Raw genomic sequence first — 20,975 nt, 5'->3', positions numbered from 1 at the left:
ACCCAGTGCAGGCTTTGTTACTGGCCTCAGAGTGACAAAGGCACTCTCCCCATGGGGCCAGCAACATGTCTCGGTTTGTGGCAGGCTGCTAAAACTAGTCAGCCTACACAGATAGTCGGTTAAGTTTCAGGGGGCACCTCTAAGGTGCCCTCTGTGGTGTATTTTACAATAAAATGTACACTGGCATCAGTGTGCATTTATTGTGCTGAGAAGTTTGATACCAAACTTCCCAGTTTTCAGTGTAGCCATTATGGTGCTGGGGAGTTCGTGTTTGACAGACTCCCAGACCATATACTCTTATGGCTACCCTGCACTTACAATGTCTAAGGTTTTGTTTAGACACTGTAGGGGTACCATGCTCATGCACTGGTACCCTCACCTATGGTATAGTGCACCCTGCCTTAGGGCTGTAAGGCCTGCTAGAGGGGTGGCTTACCTATACTGCATAGGCAGTGAGAGGCTGGCATGGCACCCTGAGGGGAGTGCCATGTCGACTTACTCGTTTTGTCCTCACTAGCACACACAAGCTGGCAAGCAGTGTGTCTGTGCTGAGTGAGAGGTCTCCAGGGTGGCATAAGACATGCTGCAGCCCTTAGAGACCTTCCTTGGCATCAGGGCCCTTGGTACTAGAAGTACCAGTTACAAGGGACTTATCTGGATGCCAGGGTCTGCCAATTGTGGATACAAAAGTACAGGTTAGGGAAAGAACACTGGTGCTGGGGCCTGGTTAGCAGGCCTCAGCACACTTTCAATTGTAAACATAGCATCAGCAAAGGCAAAAAGTCAGGGGGCAACCATGCCAAGGAGGCATTTCCTTACACAACCCCCCCCCAAACGAAAGAGGATGAGACTAACCTTTCCCAAGAGAGTCTTCATTTTCTAAGTGGAAGAACCTGGAAAGGCCATCTGCATTGGCATGGGCAGTCCCAGGTCTGTGTTCCACTATAAAGTCCATTCCCTGTAGGGAGATGGACCACCTCAACAGTTTAGGATTTTCACCTTTCATTTGCATCAGCCATTTGAGAGGTCTGTGGTCAGTTTGAACTAGGAAGTGAGTCCCAAAGAGGTATGGTCTCAGCTTCTTCAGGGACCAAACCACAGCAAAGGCCTCCCTCTCAATGGCACTCCAACGCTGCTCCCTGGGGAGTAACCTCCTGCTAATGAAAGCAACAGGCTGGTCAAGGCCATCATCATTTGTTTGGGACAAAACTGCCCCTATCCCATGTTCAGAGGCATCAGTCTGCACAATGAACTGCTTAGAATAATCTGGAGCTTTTAGAACTGGTGCTGAGCACATTGCTTGTTTCAGGGTGTCAAAGGCCTGTTGGCATTCCACAGTCCAGTTCACTTTCTTGGGCATTTTCTTGGAGGTGAGTTCAGTGAGGGCTGTCACAATGGATCCATATCCCTTCACAAACCTCCTATAGTACCCAGTCAAGCCAAGGAATGCCCTGACTTGAGTCTGGGTTTTTGGAGCTACCCAGTCCAGAATAGTCTGGATCTTGGGTTGGAGTGGCTGAACTTGGCCTCCACCTACAAGGTGGCCCAAGTAAACCACAGTTCCCTGCCCTATCTGGCATTTGGATGCCTTGATAGAGAGGCCTGCAGATTGCAGAGCCTTCAAAACCTTCTTCAGGTGGACCAGGTGATCCTGCCAGGTGGAGCTAAAGACAGCAATATCATCAAGATAAGCTGTGCTAAAGGACTCCAAGCCAGCAAGGACTTGATTCACCAACCTTTGGAAGGTGGCAGGGGCATTCTTTAAACCAAAGGGCATAACAGTAAACTGATAATGCCCATCAGGTGTGGAGAATGCTGTTTTCTCTTTTGCTCCAGGTGCCATTTTTATTTGCCAGTACCCTGCTGTCAAGTCAAAGGTACTTAAGAATTTGGCAGCACCTAATTTGTCTATGAGCTCATCAGCTCTTGGAATTGGATGAGCATCTGTCTTAGTGACAGAATTGAGCCCTCTGTAGTCCACACAAAACCTCATCTCTTTCTTTCCATCTTTGGTGTGAGGTTTGGGGACTAAGACCACTGGGCTAGCCCAGGGGCTGTCAGAGCGCTCAATTACTCCCAATTCCAGCATCTTGTGGACTTCCACCTTGATGCTTTCTTTAACATGGTCAGATTGTCTAAAGATTTTGTTCTTGACAGGCATGCTGTCTCCTGTGTCCACATCATGGGTACACAGGTGTGTCTGACCAGGGGTTAAGGAGAAGAGTTCAGGAAACTGTTGTAGGACTCTCCTACAATCAGCTTGCTGTTGGCCAGAGAGGGTGTCTGAGTAGATCACTCCATCTACTGTGCCATCTTTTGGGTCTGATGACAGAAGATCAGGGAGAGGTTCACTCTCTGCCTCCTGATCCTCATCTGTTACCATCAACAGATTGACATCAGCCCTGTCGTGGAAGAGCTTAAGGCGGTTTACATGGATCACCCTCTTGGGGCTCCTGCTTGTGCCCAGGTCCACCAGGTAGGTGACCTGACTCTTCCTTTCTAGTACTGGGTAAGGGCCACTCCATTTGTCCTGGAGTGCCCTGGGAGCCACAGGCTCCAGAACCCAGACTTTCTGCCCTGGTTGGAACTCAACCAGTGCAGCCTTTTGGTCATACCAAAACTTCTGGAGCTGTTGGCTGGCCTCAAGGTTTTTGGTTGCCTTTTCCATGTACTCTGCCATTCTAGAGCGAAGGCCAAGTACATAGTCCACTATGTCTTGCTTAGGCTCATGGAGAGGTCTCTCCCAGCCTTCTCTAACAAGAGCAAGTGGTCCTCTTACAGGATGACCAAACAGAAGTTCAAAGGGTGAGAATCCTACTCCCTTCTGTGGCACCTCTCTGTAAGCGAAAAGCAGACATGGTAAGAGGACATCCCATCTCCTTTTGAGTTTTTCTGGGAGCCCCATGATCATGCCTTTTAATGTCTTGTTGAATCTCTCAACTAAGCCATTAGTTTGGGGATGGTAGGGTGTAGTGAATTTATAAGTCACTCCACACTCATTCCACATGTGTTTTAGGTATGCTGACATGAAGTTGGTACCTCTGTCAGACACCACCTCCTTAGGGAAACCCACTCTGGTAAAAATACCAATGAGGGCCTTGGCTACTGCAGGGGCAGTAGTCGACCTAAGGGGAATAGCTTCAGGATACCTGGTAGCATGATCCACTACTACCAGGATGTACATATTTCCTGAGGCTGTGGGAGGTTCTAGTGGACCAACTATGTCCACACCCACTCTTTCAAAGGGAACCCCCACCACTGGAAGTGGAATGAGGGGGGCCTTTGGATGCCCACCTGTCTTACCACTGGCTTGACAGGTGGGGCAGGAGAGGCAAAACTCCTTAACCATGTTGGACATATTGGGCCAGTAGAAGTGGTTGACTAACCTCTCCCACGTCTTGGTTTGTCCCAAATGTCCAGCAAGGGGAATGTCATGGGCCAATGTTAGGATGAACTTCCTGAACAGCTGAGGCACTACCACTCTCCTAGTGGCACCAGGTTTGGGGTCTCTGGCCTCAGTGTACAGGAGTCCATCTTCCCAATAGACCCTATGCGTTCCATTTTTCTTGCCTTTGGACTCTTCAGCAGCTTGCTGCCTAAGGCCTTCAAGAGAGGGACAGGTTTCTTGTCCCTTACACAGCTCCTCCCTTGAGGGTCCCCCTGGGCCTAAGAGCTCAACCTGATAAGGTTCAAGCTCCAAAGGCTCAGTTCCCTCAGAGGGCAGAACTTCTTCCTGAGAAGAGAGGTTCCCTTTCTTTTGCTGTGTTGCAGTTGGTTTCCCAACTGACTTTCCTGTTCTCTTGGTAGGCTGGGCCATTCTTCCAGACTCCAGCTCTACTTGTTCACCCTGTGCCTTGCACTGTGCTCTTGTTTTCACACACACCAGTTCAGGGATACCCAGCATTGCTGCATGGGTTTTTAGTTCTACCTCAGCCCATGCTGAGGACTCCAGGTCATTTCCAAGCAGACAGTCCACTGGGATATTTGAGGAGACCACCACCTGTTTCAGGCCATTGACCCCTCCCCATTCTAAAGTAACCATTGCCATGGGATGTACTTTTCTCTGATTGTCAGCGTTGGTGACTGTGTAAGTTTTTCCAGTCAGGTATTGGCCAGGGGAAACCAGTTTCTCTGTCACCATGGTGACACTGGCACCTGTATCCCTCAGGCCCTCTATTCTAGTCCCATTAATTAAGAGTTGCTGTCTGTATTTTTGCATGTTAGGCGGCCAGACAGCTAGTGTGGCTACATCCACCCCACCCTCAGAAACTAGAGTAGCTTCAGTGTGGACCCTGATTTGCTCTGGGCACACTGTTGATCCCACTTGGAGACTAGCCATACCAGTGTTACCTGGATGGGAGTTTGGAGTGGAACCTTTCTTGGGACAGGCCTTGTCTCCAGTTTGGTGTCCATGCTGTTTACAGCTATGACACCAGGCCTTTTTGGGATCAAAGTTTTTACCCTTGTACCCATTGTTTTGTGAAGAGGCTCTGGGCCCACCCTCCTGTGCAGGTTTTTGGGGGCCTGTAGAAGACTCTTTACTATTTTTAGTTTTGGTTGTCTCATCACCCTTCCCCTGGGGAGTCTTTGTGACCCCTTTCTTTTGGTCACCCCCTGTTGAAGTCTTGGACACCCTTGTCTTGACCCAATGGTCCGCCTTCTTTCCCAATTCTTGGGGAGAAATTGGTCCTAGGTCTACCAGATGCTGATGCAGTTTATCATTGAAACAATTACTCAATAGGTGTTCTTTCACAAATAAATTGTACAGCCCATCATAATTACTTACACCACTGCCTTGAATCCAACCATCTAGTGTTTTCACTGAGTAGTCAACAAAGTCAACCCAGGTCTGGCTCGAGGATTTTTGAGCCCCCCTGAACCTAATCCTGTACTCCTCAGTGGAGAATCCAAAGCCCTCAATCAGGGTACCCTTCATGAGGTCATAAGATTCTGCATCTTTTCCAGAGAGTGTGAGGAGTCTATCCCTACACTTTCCAGTGAACATTTCCCAAAGGAGAGCACCCCAGTGAGATCTGTTCACTTTTCTGGTTACACAAGCCCTCTCAAAAGCTGTGAACCATTTGGTGATGTCATCACCATCTTCATATTTTGTCACAATCCCTTTGGGGATTTTTAACATGTCAGGAGAATCTCTGACCCTATTTATATTGCTGCCACCATTGATGGGTCCTAGGCCCATCTCTTGTCTTTCCCTTTCTATGGCTAGGAGCTGTCTCTCTAAAGCCAATCTTTTGGCCATCCTGGCTAACAGGAGGTCATCTTCACTGAGAGCATCCTCAGTGATTTCAGAAATGTGGGACCCTCCTGTGAGGGACTCACTATTTCTGACTAACACAGTTGGAGACAGGACTTGAGGGGTCCTGTTCTCCCTATTTAGGACTGGAGGAGGGACATTGGCCTCCAAGTCACTAATTTCTTCCTCTGTGAGGTCATCATCAGAGGGGTTGGCTTTTTCAAACTCTGCCAACAGCTCCTGGAGCTGAATTTTGGTAGGTCTGGAGCCAATGGTTATTTTTTTGATATTACAGAGAGACCTTAGCTCCCTCATCTTAAGATGGAGGTAAGGTGTGGTGTCGAGTTCCACCACAGTCCCATCTGTGCTAGACATTTTGCTTCTAAAAGTTGGAATACTTTTTAAGAATCTACAACTGGTTCTAGAATCTAATTGAAACTTTTACAAACTTTTAAACTCTAAAAGAAATGCTAAACAGGATCTAACACAAGGCCCTAGCAGGTCTTTTAAGAATTTAGAAAACTTTTCAAATTGCAAAAATCAATTTCTAATGACAATTTTGGAATTTGTCGTGTGATCAGGTATTGGCTGAGTAGTCCAGCAAATGCAAAGTCTTGTACCCCACCGCTGATCCACCAATGTAGGAAGTTGGCTCTGTATGTGCTATTTCAAAGTAAGGAATAGCATGCACAGAGTCCAAGGGTTCCCCTTAGAGGTAAAATAGTGGTAAAAATAGATAATACTAATGCTCTATTTTGTGGTAGTGTGGTCGAGCAGTAGGCTTATCCAAGGAGTAGTGTTAAGCATTTGTTGTACATACACATAGACAATAAATGAGGTACACACACTCAGAGACAAATCCAGCCAATAGGTTTTTATATAGAAAAATATATTTTCTTAGTTTATTTTAAGAACCACAGGTTCAAATTCTACATGTAATATCTCATTCGAAAGGTATTGCAGGTAAGTACTTTAGGAACTTTAAATCATAAAAATTGCATGTATACTTTTCAAGTTATTGACAAATAGCTGTTTTAAAAGTGGACACTTAGTGCAATTTTCACAGTTCCTAGGGGAGGTAAGTTTTTGTTAGGTTAACCAGGTAAGTAAGACACTTACAGGGTTCAGTTCTTGGTCCAAGGTAGCCCACCGTTGGGGGTTCAGAGCAACCCCAAAGTCACCACACCAGCAGCTCAGGGCCGGTCAGGTGCAGAGTTCAAAGTGGTGCCCAAAACACATAGGCTAGAATGGAGAGAAGGGGGTGCCCCGGTTCCGGTCTGCTTGCAGGTAAGTACCCGCGTCTTCGGAGGGCAGACCAGGGGGGTTTTGTAGGGCACCGGGGGGGACACAAGTCCACACAGAAATTTCACCCTCAGCAGCGCAGGGGCGGCCGGGTGCAGTGTAGAAACAAGCGTCGGGTTTGTAATGGAAGTCAATGGGAGATCTAGGGATCTCTTCAGCGCTGCAGGCAGGCAAGGGGGGGGTTCCTCGGGGAAACCTCCACTTGGTCAAGGGAGAGGGACTCCTGGGGGTCACTCCTCCAGTGAAAGTCCGGTCCTTCAGGTCCTGGGGGCTGCGGGTGCAGGGTCTCTCCCAGGTGTCGGGACTTAGGATTCAAAGAGTCGCGGTCAGGGGAAGCCTCGGGATTCCCTCTGCAGGCGGCGCTGTGGGGGCTCAGGGGGGACAGGTTTTGGTACTCACAGTATCAGAGTAGTCCTGGGGTCCCTCCTGAGGTGTTGGATCTCCACCAGCCGAGTCGGGGTCGCCGGGTGCAGTGTTGCAAGTCTCACGCTTCTTGCGGGGAGCTTGCAGGGTTCTTTAAAGCTGCTGGAAACAAAGTTGCAGCTTTTCTTGGAGCAGGTCCGCTGTCCTCGGGAGTTTCTTGTCTTTTCGAAGCAGGGGCAGTCCTCAGAGGATGTCGAGGTCGCTGGTCCCTTTGGAAGGCGTCGCTGGAGCAGGATCTTTGGAAGGCAGGAGACAGGCCGGTGAGTTTCTGGAGCCAAGGCAGTTGTCGTCTTCTGGTCTTCCTCTGCAGGGGTTTTTCAGCTAGGCAGTCCTTCTTCTTGTAGTTGCAGGAATCTAATTTTCTAGGGTTCAGGGTAGCCCTTAAATACTAAATTTAAGGGCGTGTTTAGGTCTGGGGGGTTATTAGCCAATGGCTACTAGCCCTGAGGGTGGGTACACCCTCTTTGTGCCTCCTCCCAAGGGGAGGGGGTCACAATCCTAACCCTATTGGGGGAATCCTCCATCTGCAAGATGGAGGATTTCTAAAAGTTAGAGTCACCTCAGCTCAGGACACCTTAGGGGCTGTCCTGACTGGCCAGTGACTCCTCCTTGTTTTTCTCATTATTTTCTCCGGCCTTGCCGCCAAAAGTGGGGCCTGGCCGGAGGGGGCGGGCAACTCCACTAGCTGGAGTGTCCTGCTGGGTTGGCACAAAGGAGGTGAGCCTTTGAGGCTCACCGCCAGGTGTGACAATTCCTGCCTGGGAGAGGTGTTAGCATCTCCACCCAGTGCAGGCTTTGTTACTGGCCTCAGAGTGACAAAGGCACTCTCCCCATGGGGCCAGCAACATGTCTCGGTTTGTGGCAGGCTGCTAAAACTAGTCAGCCTACACAGATAGTCGGTTAAGTTTCAGGGGGCACCTCTAAGGTGCCCTCTGTGGTGTATTTTACAATAAAATGTACACTGGCATCAGTGTGCATTTATTGTGCTGAGAAGTTTGATACCAAACTTCCCAGTTTTCAGTGTAGCCATTATGGTGCTGGGGAGTTCGTGTTTGACAGACTCCCAGACCATATACTCTTATGGCTACTGTAGGAAGTTGGCTCTGTATGTGCTATTTCAAAGTAAGGAATAGCATGCACAGAGTCCAAGGGTTCCCCTTAGAGGTAAAATAGTGGTAAAAAGAGATAATACTAATGCTCTATTTTGTGGTAGTGTGGTCGAGCAGTAGGCTTATCCAAGGAGTAGTGTTAAGCATTTGTTGTACATACACATAGACAATAAATGAGGTACACACACTCAGAGACAAATCCAGCCAATAGGTTTTTATATAGAAAAATATCTTTTCTTAGTTTATTTTAAGAACCACAGGTTCAAATTCTACATGTAATAGCTCATTCGAAAGGTATTGCAGGTAAGTACTTTAGGAACTTCAAATCATCAAAATTGCATGTATACTTTTCAAGTTATTCACAAATAGCTGTTTTAAAAGTGGACACTTAGTGCAATTTTCACAGTTCTTAGGGGAGGTAAGTATTTGTTAGTTTTACCAGGTAAGTAGGACACTTACAGGGTTCAGTTCTTGGTCCAAGGTAGCCCACCGTTGGGGGTTCAGAGCAACCCCAAAGTCACCACACCAGCAGCTCAGGGCCGGTCAGGTGCAGAGTTCCAAGTGGTGCCCAAAACACATAGGCTAGAATGGAGAGAAGGGGGTGCCCCGGTTCCGGTCTGCTTGCAGGTAAGTACCCGCGTCTTCGGAGGGCAGACCAGGGGGGTTTTGTAGGGCACCGGGGGGGACACAGGTCCACACAGAAATTTCACCCTCAGCGGCGCGGGGGCGGCCGGGTGCAGTGTAGAAACAAGCGTCGGGTTCGCAATGTTAGTCTATGAGAGATCTCGGGATCTCTTCAGCGCTGCAGGCAGGCAAGGGGGGGATTCCTCGGGGAAACCTCCACTTGGGCAAGGGAGAGGGACTCCTGGGGGTCACTTCTCCAGTGAAAGTCCGGTCCTTCAGGTCCTGGGGGCTGCGGGTGCAGGGTCTCTCCCAGGCGTCGGGACTTTAGGTTCAAAGAGTCGCGGTCAGGGGAAGCCTCGGGATTCCCTCTGCAGGCGGCGCTGTGGGGGCTCAGGGGGGACAGGTTTTGGTACTCACAGTATCAGAGTAGTCCTGGGGTCCCTCCTGAGGTGTTGGATCGCCACCAGCCGAGTCGGGGTCGCCGGGTGCAGTGTTGCAAGTCTCACGCTTCTTGCGGGGAGCTTGCAGGGTTCTTTAAAGCTGCTGGAAACAAAGTTGCAGCTTTTCTTGGAGCAGGTCCGCTGTCCTCGGGAGTTTCTTGTCTTTTCGAAGCAGGGGCAGTCCTCAGAGGATGTCGAGGTCGCTGGTCCCTTTGGAAGGCGTCGCTGGAGCAGGATCTTTGGAAGGCAGGAGACAGGCCGGTGAGTTTCTGGAGCCAAGGCAGTTGTCGTCTTCTGGTCTTCCGCTGCAGGGGTTTTCAGCTGGGCAGTCCTTCTTCTTGTTGCAGGAATCTAATTTTCTAGGGTTCAGGGTAGCCCTTAAATACTAAATTTAAGGGCGTGTTTAGGTCTGGGGGGTTAGTAGCCAATGGCTACTAGCCCTGAGGGTGGGTACACCCTCTTTGTGCCTCCTCCCAAGGGGAGGGGGTCACAATCCTAACCCTATTGGGGGAATCCTCCATCTGCAAGATGGAGGATTTCTAAAAGTTAGAGTCACTTCAGCTCAGGACACCTTAGGGGCTGTCCTGACTGGTCAGTGACTCCTCCTTGTTTTTCTCATTATTTTCTCCGGCCTTGCCGCCAAAAGTGGGGCCTGGCCGGAGGGGGCGGGCAACTCCACTAGCTGGAGTGTCCTGCTGGGTTGGCACAAAGGAGGTGAGCCTTTGAGGCTCACCGCCAGGTGTGACAATTCCTGCCTGGGAGAGGTGTTAGCATCTCCACCCAGTGCAGGCTTTGTTACTGGCCTCAGAGTGACAAAGGCACTCTCCCCATGGGGCCAGCAACATGTCTCGGTTTGTGGCAGGCTGCTAAAACTAGTCAGCCTACACAGATAGTCGGTTAAGTTTCAGGGGGCACCTCTAAGGTGCCCTCTGGGGTGTATTTTACAATAAAATGTACACTGGCATCAGTGTGCATTTATTGTGCTGAGAAGTTTGATACCAAACTTCCCAGTTTTCAGTGTAGCCATTATGGTGCTGTGGAGTTCGTGTTTGACAGACTCCCAGACCATATACTCTTATGGCTACCCTGCACTTACAATGTCTAAGGTTTTGTTTAGACACTGTAGGGGTACCATGCTCATGCACTGGTACCCTCACCTATGGTATAGTGCACCCTGCCTTAGGGCTGTAAGGCCTGCTAGAGGGGTGTCTTACCTATACTGCATAGGCAGTGAGAGGCTGGCATGGCACCCTGAGGGGAGTGCCATGTCGACTTACTCGTTTTGTCCTCACTAGCACACACAAGCTGGTAAGCAGTGTGTCTGTGCTGAGTGAGAGGTCTCCAGGGTGGCATAAGACATGCTGCAGCCCTTAGAGACCTTCCTTGGCATCAGGGCCCTTGCTACTAGAAGTACCAGTTACAAGGGACTTATCTGGATGCCAGGGTCTGCCAATTGTGGATACAAAAGTACAGGTTAGGGAAAGAACACTGGTGCTGGGGCCTGGTTAGCAGGCCTCAGCACACTTTCAATTGTAAACATAGCATCAGCAAAGGCAAAAAGTCAGGGGGCAACCATGCCAAGGAGGCATTTCCTTACACAACCCCCCCCCCAAACGAAAGAGGATGAGACTAACCTTTCCCAAGAGAGTCTTCATTTTCTAAGTGGAAGAACCTGGAAAGGCCATCTGCATTGGCATGGGCAGTCCCAGGTCGGTGTTCCACTATAAAGTCCATTCCCTGTAGGGAGATGGACCACCTCAACAGTTTAGGATTTTCACCTTTCATTTGCATCAGCCATTTGAGAGGTCTGTGGTCGGTTTGAACTAGGAAGTGAGTCCCAAAGAGGTATGGTCTCAGCTTCTTCAGGGACCAAACCACAGCAAAGGCCTCCCTCTCAATGGCACTCCAACGCTGCTCCCTGGGGAGTAACCTCCTGCTAATGAAAGCAACAGGCTGGTCAAGGCCATCATCATTTGTTTGGGACAAAACTGCCCCTATCCCATGTTCAGAGGCATCAGTCTGCACAATGAACTGCTTAGAATAATCTGGAGCTTTGAGAACTGGTGCTGAGCACATTGCCTGTTTCAGGGTGTCAAAGGCCTGTTGGCAGTCCACAGTCCAGTTCACTTTCTTGGGCATTTTCTTGGAGGTGAGCTCAGTGAGGGCTGTCACAATGGATCCATATCCCTTCACAAACCTCCTGTAGTACCCAGTCAAGCCAAGGAATGCCCTGACTTGAGTCTGGGTTTTTGGAGCTACCCAGTCCAGAATAGTCTGGATCTTGGGTTGGAGTGGCTGAACTTGGCCTCCACCTACAAGGTGTCCCAAGTAAACCACAGTTCCCTGCCCTATCTGGCATTTGGATGCCTTGATAGAGAGGCCTGCAGATTGCAGAGCCTTCAAAACCTTCCTCAGGTGGACCAGGTGATCCTGCCAGGTGGAGCTAAAGACAGCAATATCATCAAGATAAGCTGTGCTAAAGGACTCCAAGCCAGCAAGGACTTGATTCACCAACCTTTGGAAGGTGGCAGGGGCATTCTTTAAACCAAAGGGCATAACAGTAAACTGATAATGCCCATCAGGTGTGGAGAATGCTGTCTTTTCTTTTGCTCCAGGTGCCATTTTTATTTGCCAGTACCCTGCTGTCAAGTCAAAGGTACTTAGAAATTTGGCAGCACCTAATTTATCAATGAGCTCATCAGCTCTTGGAATTGGATGAGCATCTGTCTTGGTGACAGAATTGAGCCCTCTGTAGTCCACACAAAACCTCATCTCTTTCTTTCCATCTTTGGTGTGAGGTTTGGGGACTAAGACCACTGGGCTAGCCCAGGGGCTGTCAGAGCGCTCAATGACTCCCAATTCCAGCATCTTGTGGACTTCCACCTTGATGCTTTCTTTAACATGGTCAGATTGTCTAAAGATTTTGTTCTTGACAGGCATGCTGTCTCCTGTGTCCACATCATGGGTACACAGGTGTGTCTGACCAGGGGTTAAGGAGAAGAGTTCAGGAAACTGTTGTAGGACTCTCCTACAATCAGCTTGCTGTTGGCCAGAGAGGGTGTCTGAGTAGATCACTCCATCTACTGTACCATCTTTTGGGTCTGATGACAGAAGATCAGGGAGAGGTTCACTCTCTGCCTCCTGATCCTCATCTGTTACCATCAACAGATTGACATCAGCCCTGTCGTGGAAGAGCTTAAGGCGGTTTACATGGATCACCCTTTTGGGGCTCCTGCTTGTGCCCAGGTCCACCAAGTAGGTGACCTGACTCTTCCTCTCTAGTACTGGGTAAGGGCCACTCCATTTGTCCTGGAGTGCCCTGGGAGCCACAGGCTCCAGAACCCAGACTTTCTGCCCTGGTTGGAACTCAACCAGTGCAGCCTTTTGGTCATACCAAAACTTCTGGAGCTGTTGGCTGGCCTCAAGGTTTTTGGTTGCCTTTTCCATGTACTCTGCCATTCTAGAGCGAAGGCCAAGTACATAGTCCACTATGTCCTGTTTAGGCTCATGGAGAGGTCTCTCCCAGCCTTCTTTAACAAGGGCAAGTGGTCCCCTTACAGGATGACCAAACAGAAGTTCAAAGGGTGAGAACCCTACTCCCTTCTGTGGTACCTCCCTGTAAGCGAAAAGCAGACATGGCAGGAGGACATCCCATCTCCTTTTGAGTTTTTCTGGGAGCCCCATGATCATGCCCTTTAATGTCTTGTTGAATCTCTCAACCAAGCCATTAGTTTGTGGATGGTATGGTGTAGTGAATTTATAAGTCACTCCACACTCATTCCACATGTGCTTTAGGTATGCTGACATGAAGTTGGTACCTCTGTCAGACACCACCTCCTTAGGGAAACCCACTCTGGTAAAGATACCAATGAGGGCCTTGGCTACTGCAGGGGCAGTAGTCGACCTAAGGGGAATAGCTTCAGGATACCTGGTAGCATGATCCACTACTACCAGGATATAATTATTTCCTGAGGCTGTGGGAGGTTCCAGTGGACCAACTATGTCCACACCCACTCTTTCAAAGGGCACCCCCACCACTGGAAGTGGAATGAGGGGGGCCTTTGGATGCCCACCTGTCTTACCACTGGCTTGACAGGTGGGGCAGGAGAGGCAAAACTCCTTAACCATGTTGGACATATTGGGCCAGTAGAAGTGGTTGACTAACCTCTCCCACGTCTTGGTTTGTCCCAAATGTCCAGCAAGGGGAATGTCATGGGCCAATGTTAGGATGAACTCTCTGAACAGCTGAGGCACTACCACTCTCCTAGTGGCACCAGGTTTGGGGTCTCTGGCCTCAGTGTACAGGAGCCCATCTTCCCAATAGACCCTATGTGTTCCATTTTTCTTGCCTTTGGACTCTTCAGCAGCTTGCTGCCTAAGGCCTTCAAGAGAGGGACAGGTTTCTTGTCCCTTACACAGCTCTTCCCTGGAGGGTCCCCCTGGGCCTAAGAGCTCAACCTGATAAGGTTCAAGCTCCAAAGGCTCAGTTCCCTCAGAGGGCAGAACTTCTTCCTGAGAAGAGAGGTTCCCTTTCTTTTGCTGTGTTGCAGTTGGTTTCCCAACTGACTTTCCTGTTCTCTTGGTAGGCTGGGCCATTTTTCCAGACTCCAGCTCCACTTTTTCACCCTGTGCCTTGCACTGTGCTCTTGTTTTCACACACACCAGTTCAGGGATACCCAGCATTGCTGCATGGGTTTTTAGCTCTACCTCAGCCCATGCTGAGGACTCCAGGTCATTTCCAAGCAGACAGTCCACTGGGATATTTGAGGAGACCACCACCTGTTTCAGGCCATTGACCCCTCCCCATTCTAAAGTAACCATTGCCATGGGATGTACTTTTCTCTGATTGTCAGCGTTGGTGACTGTGTAAGTTTTTCCAGTCAGGTATTGGCCAGGGGAAACCAGTTTCTCTGTCACCATGGTGACACTGGCACCTGTATCCCTCAGGCCCTCTATTCTAGTCCCATTAATTAAGAGTTGCTGTCTGTATTTTTGCATGTTAGGCGGCCAGACAGCTAGTGTGGCTAAATCCACCCCACCCTCAGAAACTAGAGTAGCTTCAGTGTGGACCCTGATTTGCTCTGGGCACACTGTTGATCCCACTTGGAGACTAGCCATACCAGTGTTACCTGGATGGGAGTTTGGAGTGGAACCTTTCTTGGGACAGGCCTTGTCTCCAGTTTGGTGTCCATGCTGTTTACAGCTATGACACCAGGCCTTTTTGGGATCAAAGTTTTTACCCTTGTACCCATTGTTTTGTGAAGAGGCTCTGGGCCCACCCTCCTGTGCAGGTTTTTGGGGGCCTGTAGAAGACTCTTTACTATTTTTAGTTTTGGTTGTCTCATCACCCTTCTGCTGGGGAGTCTTTGTGACCCCTTTCTTTTGGTCACCCCCTGTTGAAGTCTTGGACACCCTTGTCTTGACCCAATGGTCCGCCTTCTTTCCCAATTCTTGGGGAGAAATTGGTCCTAGGTCTACCAGATGCTGATGCAGTTTATCATTGAAACAATTACTTAACAGGTGTTCTTTCACAAATAAATTGTACAGCCCATCATAATTACTTACACCACTGCCTTGAATCCAACCATCTAGTGTTTTCACTGAGTAGTCAACAAAGTCAACCCAGGTCTGGCTCGAGGATTTTTGAGCCCCCCTGAACCTAATCCTGTACTCCTCAGTGGAGAATCCAAAGCCCTCAATCAGGGTACCCTTCATGAGGTCATAAGATTCTGCATCTTGTCCAGAGAGTGTGAGGAGTCTATCCCTACACTTTCCTGTGAACATTTCCCAAAGGAGAGCACCCCAGTGAGATCTGTTCACTTTTCTGGTTACACAAGCCCTCTCAAAAGCTGTGAACCATTTGGTGATGTCATCACCATCTTCATATTTAGTTACAATCCCTTTGGGGATTTTCAACATGTCAGGAGAATCTCTGACCCTATTTATGTTGCTGCCACCATTGATGGGTCCTAGGCCCATCTCTTGTCTTTCCCTCTCTATGGCTAGGATCTGTCTTTCCAAAGCCAACCTTTTGGCCATCCTGGCTAACTGGATGTCCTCTTCACTGGAGTTATCCTCAGTGATTTCAGAGTTGTTGGTCCCTCCTGTGAGGGAACCAGCATCTCTGACTATTATTTGTGGAGTCAGGGCTTGAGAAGCCCTGCTCTCCCTAAGTAGGACTGGAGGGGGGGAATTTCCCTCCAAGTCACTATCTTCATCCTCTGAGTTGCCATCCTCAGAGGGGTTGGCCTTTTCAAACTCTGCCAAAAGCTCCTGGAGCTGTACTTTGGTAGGTTTGGGGCCCATTGCTATTTTCTTTAGTTTACAGAGTGACCTTAGCTCTCTCATCTGTAGATGGAGGTAAGGTGTGGTGTCGAGTTCCACCACATTCACATCTGTGCTAGACATTATGCTTCTAAAAGTTGGAATACTTTTTAAGAAACTAAAACTGGTTCTAGAATCTAATTCAAACTTTTACAAACTTTTAAACTCTAAAAGAAATGCTAAACAGGATCTAACACAAGGCCCTAGCAGGTCTTTTAAGAATTTAGAAAACTTTTCAAATTGCAAAAATCAATTTCTAATGACAATTTTGGAATTTGTCGTGTGATCAGGTATTGGCTGAGTAGTCCAGCAAATGCAAAGTCTTGTACCCCACCGCTGATCCACCAATGTAGGAAGTTGGCTCTGTATGTGCTATTTCAAAGTAAGGAATAGCATGCACAGAGTCCAAGGGTTCCCCTTAGAGGTAAAATAGTGGTAAAAAGAGATAATACTAATGCTCTATTTTGTGGTAGTGTGGTCGAGCAGTAGGCTTATCCAAGGAGTAGTGTTAAGCATTTGTTGTACATACACATAGACAATAAATGAGGTACACACACTCAGAGACAAATCCAGCCAATAGGTTTTTATATAGAAAAATATCTTTTCTTAGTTTATTTTAAGAACCACAGGTTCAAATTCTACATGTAATAGCTCATTCGAAAGGTATTGCAGGTAAGTACTTTAGGAACTTCAAATCATCAAAATTGCATGTATACTTTTCAAGTTATTCACAAATAGCTGTTTTAAAAGTGGACACTTAGTGCAATTTTCACAGTTCTTAGGGGAGGTAAGTATTTGTTAGTTTTACCAGGTAAGTAGGACACTTACAGGGTTCAGTTCTTGGTCCAAGGTAGCCCACCGTTGGGGGTTCAGAGCAACCCCAAAGTCACCACACCAGCAGCTCAGGGCCGGTCAGGTGCAGAGTTCCAAGTGGTGCCCAAAACACATAGGCTAGAATGGAGAGAAGGGGGTGCCCCGGTTCCGGTCTGCTTGCAGGTAAGTACCCGCGTCTTCGGAGGGCAGACCAGGGGGGTTTTGTAGGGCACCGGGGGGGACACAGGTCCACACAGAAATTTCACCCTCAGCGGCGCGGGGGCGGCCGGGTGCAGTGTAGAAACAAGCGTCGGGTTCGCAATGTTAGTCTATGAGAGATCTCGGGATCTCTTCAGCGCTGCAGGCAGGCAAGGGGGGGATTCCTCGGGGAAACCTCCACTTGGGCAAGGGAGAGGGACTCCTGGGGGTCACTTCTCCAGTGAAAGTCCGGTCCTTCAGGTCCTGGGGGCTGCGGGTGCAGGGTCTCTCCCAGGCGTCGGGACTTTAGGTTCAAAGAGTCGCGGTCAGGGGAAGCCTCGGGATTCCCTCTGCAGGCGGCGCTGTGGGGGCTCAGGGGGGACAGGTTTTGGTACTCACAGTATCAGAGTAGTCCTGGGGTCCCTCCTGAGGTGTTGGATCGCCACCAGCCGAGTCGGGGTCGCCGGGTGCAGTGTTGCAAGTCTCACGCTTCTTGCGGGGAGCTTGCAGGGTTCTTTAAAGCTGCTGGAAACAAAGTTGCAGCTTTTCTTGGAGCAGGTCCGCTGTCCTCGGGAGTTTCTTGTCTTTTCGAAGCAGGGGCAGTCCTCAGAGGATGTCGAGGTCGCTGGTCCCTTTGGAAGGCGTCGCTGGAGCAGGATCTTTGGAAGGCAGGAGACAGGCCGGTGAGTTTCTGGAGCCAAGGCAGTTGTCGTCTTCTGGTCTTCCGCTGCAGGGGTTTTCAGCTGGGCAGTCCTTCTTCTTGTTGCAGGAATCTAATTTTCTAGGGTTCAGGGTAGCCCTTAAATACTAAATTTAAGGGCGTGTTTAGGTCTGGGGGGTTAGTAGCCAATGGCTACTAGCCCTGAGGGTGGGTACACCCTCTTTGTGCCTCCTCCCAAGGGGAGGGGGTCACAATCCTAACCCTATTGGGGGAATCCTCCATCTGCAAGATGGAGGATTTCTAAAAGTTAGAGTCACTTCAGCTCAGGACACCTTAGGGGCTGTCCTGACTGGTCAGTGACTCCTCCTTGTTTTTCTCATTATTTTCTCCGGCCTTGCCGCCAAAAGTGGGGCCTGGCCGGAGGGGGCGGGCAACTCCACTAGCTGGAGTGTCCTGCTGGGTTGGCACAAAGGAGGTGAGCCTTTGAGGCTCACCGCCAGGTGTGACAATTCCTGCCTGGGAGAGGTGTTAGCATCTCCACCCAGTGCAGGCTTTGTTACTGGCCTCAGAGTGACAAAGGCACTCTCCCCATGGGGCCAGCAACATGTCTCGGTTTGTGGCAGGCTGCTAAAACTAGTCAGCCTACACAGATAGTCGGTTAAGTTTCAGGGGGCACCTCTAAGGTGCCCTCTGGGGTGTATTTTACAATAAAATGTACACTGGCATCAGTGTGCATTTATTGTGCTGAGAAGTTTGATACCAAACTTCCCAGTTTTCAGTGTAGCCATTATGGTGCTGTGGAGTTCGTGTTTGACAGACTCCCAGACCATATACTCTTATGGCTACCCTGCACTTACAATGTCTAAGGTTTTGTTTAGACACTGTAGGGGTACCATGCTCATGCACTGGTACCCTCACCTATGGTATAGTGCACCCTGCCTTAGGGCTGTAAGGCCTGCTAGAGGGGTGTCTTACCTATACTGCATAGGCAGTGAGAGGCTGGCATGGCACCCTGAGGGGAGTGCCATGTCGACTTACTCGTTTTGTCCTCACTAGCACACACAAGCTGGTAAGCAGTGTGTCTGTGCTGAGTGAGAGGTCTCCAGGGTGGCATAAGACATGCTGCAGCCCTTAGAGACCTTCCTTGGCATCAGGGCCCTTGGTACTAGAAGTACCAGTTACAAGGGACTTATCTGGATGCCAGGGTCTGCCAATTGTGGATACAAAAGTACAGGTTAGGGAAAGAACACTGGTGCTGGGGCCTGGTTAGCAGACCTCAGCACACTTTCAATTGTAAACATAGCATCAGCAAAGGCAAAAAGTCAGGGGGCAACCATGCCAAGGAGGCATTTCCTTACAGCTACCCTGCACTTACAATGTCTAAGGTTTTGTTTAGACACTGTAGGGGTACCATGCTCATGCACTGGTACCCTCACCTATGGTATAGTGCACCCTGCCTTAGGGCTGTAAGGCCTGCTAGAGGGGTGGCTTACCTATACTGCATAGGCAGTGAGAGGCTGGCATGGCACCCTGAGGGGAGTGCCATGTCGACTTACTCGTTTTGTCCTCACTAGCACACACAAGCTGGCAAGCAGTGTGTCTGTGCTGAGTGAGAGGTCTCCAGGGTGGCATAAGACATGCTGCAGCCCTTAGAGACCTTCCTTGGCATCAGGGCCCTTGGTACTAGAAGTACCAGTTACAAGGGACTTATCTGGATGCCAGGGTCTGCCAATTGTGGATACAAAAGTACAGGTTAGGGAAAGAACACTGGTGCTGGGGCCTGGTTAGCAGGCCTCAGCACACTTTCAATTGTAAACATAGCATCAGCAAAGGCAAAAAGTCAGGGGGCAACCATGCCAAGGAGGCATTTCCTTACAACGCCCATGCGCAATGGAGACAGAAGGAGGAGTCACTCGGTCCCGTGACTCGAAAGACTTCTTCGAAGAAAAACAACTTGTAACACTCCGGCCCAACACCAGATGGCGAGCTATTGCATAACATGCGAATCTACTGCGACTGATGCCACGAACAGATGTACACTGGGTAAGTGACATTTTCATTAAGTCTCAGCGTCGGCCTTATATACTGTGAACTTTAGCATTTTGCACTGTGTAAGGCCCATTCACTGTCGAGCACAGGATAAGATCTTTTCACAGGATGGACCCAGTCACACTGTATCACAGTTTAACTCTGCTCGGTTTTCACTTTGATGTGCGAAGCATAGCCTTTATTTATGACATCGGTGGCAACTCGTTTGGAGAGTTGGATAAGTTTTTAAAGGCACTTTTTCTGAAAGTTTTTGTTTTGTTTACCTACAAAATAAATGTGTATTCATCTGCAACTGTGCCTTTTTCAGAACACATACATTACTGGATATAGAGGATTTCCTCATGTTACCTTGTGCAGCAGGTGCAGTGGTACGGGGGCCAAAAGGTCTAGGAAACCCACTGAACACCGATTATTGCTATATTTGACTATTGAAGAAGCATTTGGGGTGCTTTTTTGATTCTTCTGTAACCATTGCACCCAAAGTGAGACATAGCCTAAAGCATCACTGTAATCAAAGCTGTAACCTATTGGACTTTTCTGCCTCCTTACAATTTGTTAAATTCAGCACATTTATATGACACATTTTTACAGTTTTTGTATGGTCCTAAGTTGCTAAAAAGTGGTATAACGCAGACAATGCTGGCTGTTTCATACAGCTTTTTTTTTGTACATTATTTTCAGCCATTTGCAACATGGGTAAAAACCTTAGCAAAGCCAATAAATCTCACGTAGCAAGAGCTGCTGGCTTTGCCAGTGCTTGTTAATATAGCCTCTGGTTGTAAAGCTGATATCACAGTCAGGAGATTTTCCGTCCTGAACCTGTCAGTGAAGGATGTCTTTATTCCAGGTCCTGCCGGATCGTGGGTTCAGTGTGCGGGACTGTGTGGCTTTCGTACAATAGAGATTAGGCTGTGGCAGTCCCTTGATGCAGCTGAAACTTTGAATCGAGGCATGATCTGCCAGCAGGCTGCAGCTGTTCGTGTTGATTTGGAACATGGGTTCTAGTTCATGCCACGTGCCAGCCAGTGCTGGTATTGCCTGGAGGGAGGTAAATGAGTTAACCCATACTCTTTTTATTCTCCGCTCCATTGGGATGAACTACACAGTCTCAAGCAGGGTTCTGTCTCCAGCAAACCATTCACTTTACTGCCACTGCTCTGGCGTTTCTGCCGGACGCCTTACCCTCCTTCGTGCACCGACAGCCTCTTCTGCTTGATCTGCGGTTGAGACTGGGGGTTGCCAGTTTCTCAACTACTGTACATGGCGAGACTCTTTGTTCCACGAGGAGCGCGGATAACCCCGGAGCTGCCAGACTTCTCCAAGGCCCCTGGGACAAACTGGACCCATTCCTGCAGGCAGCTGACCCACCTTGAGGGCTAGTCTGTGCTCTAGAAAGGCTCCTTGTCCCTGTCACTGTGTCCCACCACCTTTCGTGTAGGATGAAACTCTAGATACTTGTATTCCTCCCGTGCATCGGCGTGTAGCAGCCCTCTTCATCTCTGTATCCTTCTGCCATGAAATATAGAAATTTATGTCGAGATTTCTCCCTCGCCCATGGGTTTTCTCTTTTAATTTCACATTTTCTTTCTTACATTAATTTGTGGTACTCACCAGACATCTGGTATATGAGTTGCCACAGATATGAAACCTCTGCTCAGCCAAGCGACGCCTCAGACTGAGATTTTGTCTGTTTTCACTTGTGGGAATTAGTTTGTCCATTCTGGGGCACCACATTATATAAGATCTGTGCATATCAGCGTCCTTTGTCATGTAATATG

The 20,975-nt window shown here is 49.0% G+C and overlaps 1 protein-coding gene across 1 annotated transcript in view; it reads left to right on the top strand.

The window, feature by feature from the left end:
• WDR3 (WD repeat domain 3) overlaps positions 1-20,975 on the top strand; it is a 188,218-nt gene that overhangs the window by 139,121 nt on the left and 28,122 nt on the right. The window lies entirely within an intron of this gene.

The sequence above is a fragment of the Pleurodeles waltl genome, chromosome 8 (assembly GCF_031143425.1).
Source record: "Pleurodeles waltl isolate 20211129_DDA chromosome 8, aPleWal1.hap1.20221129, whole genome shotgun sequence".
NCBI classification, from domain to species: Eukaryota; Metazoa; Chordata; class Amphibia; order Caudata; family Salamandridae; genus Pleurodeles; species Pleurodeles waltl.
This window is presented reverse-complemented; position numbering and strand designations above follow the sequence as displayed.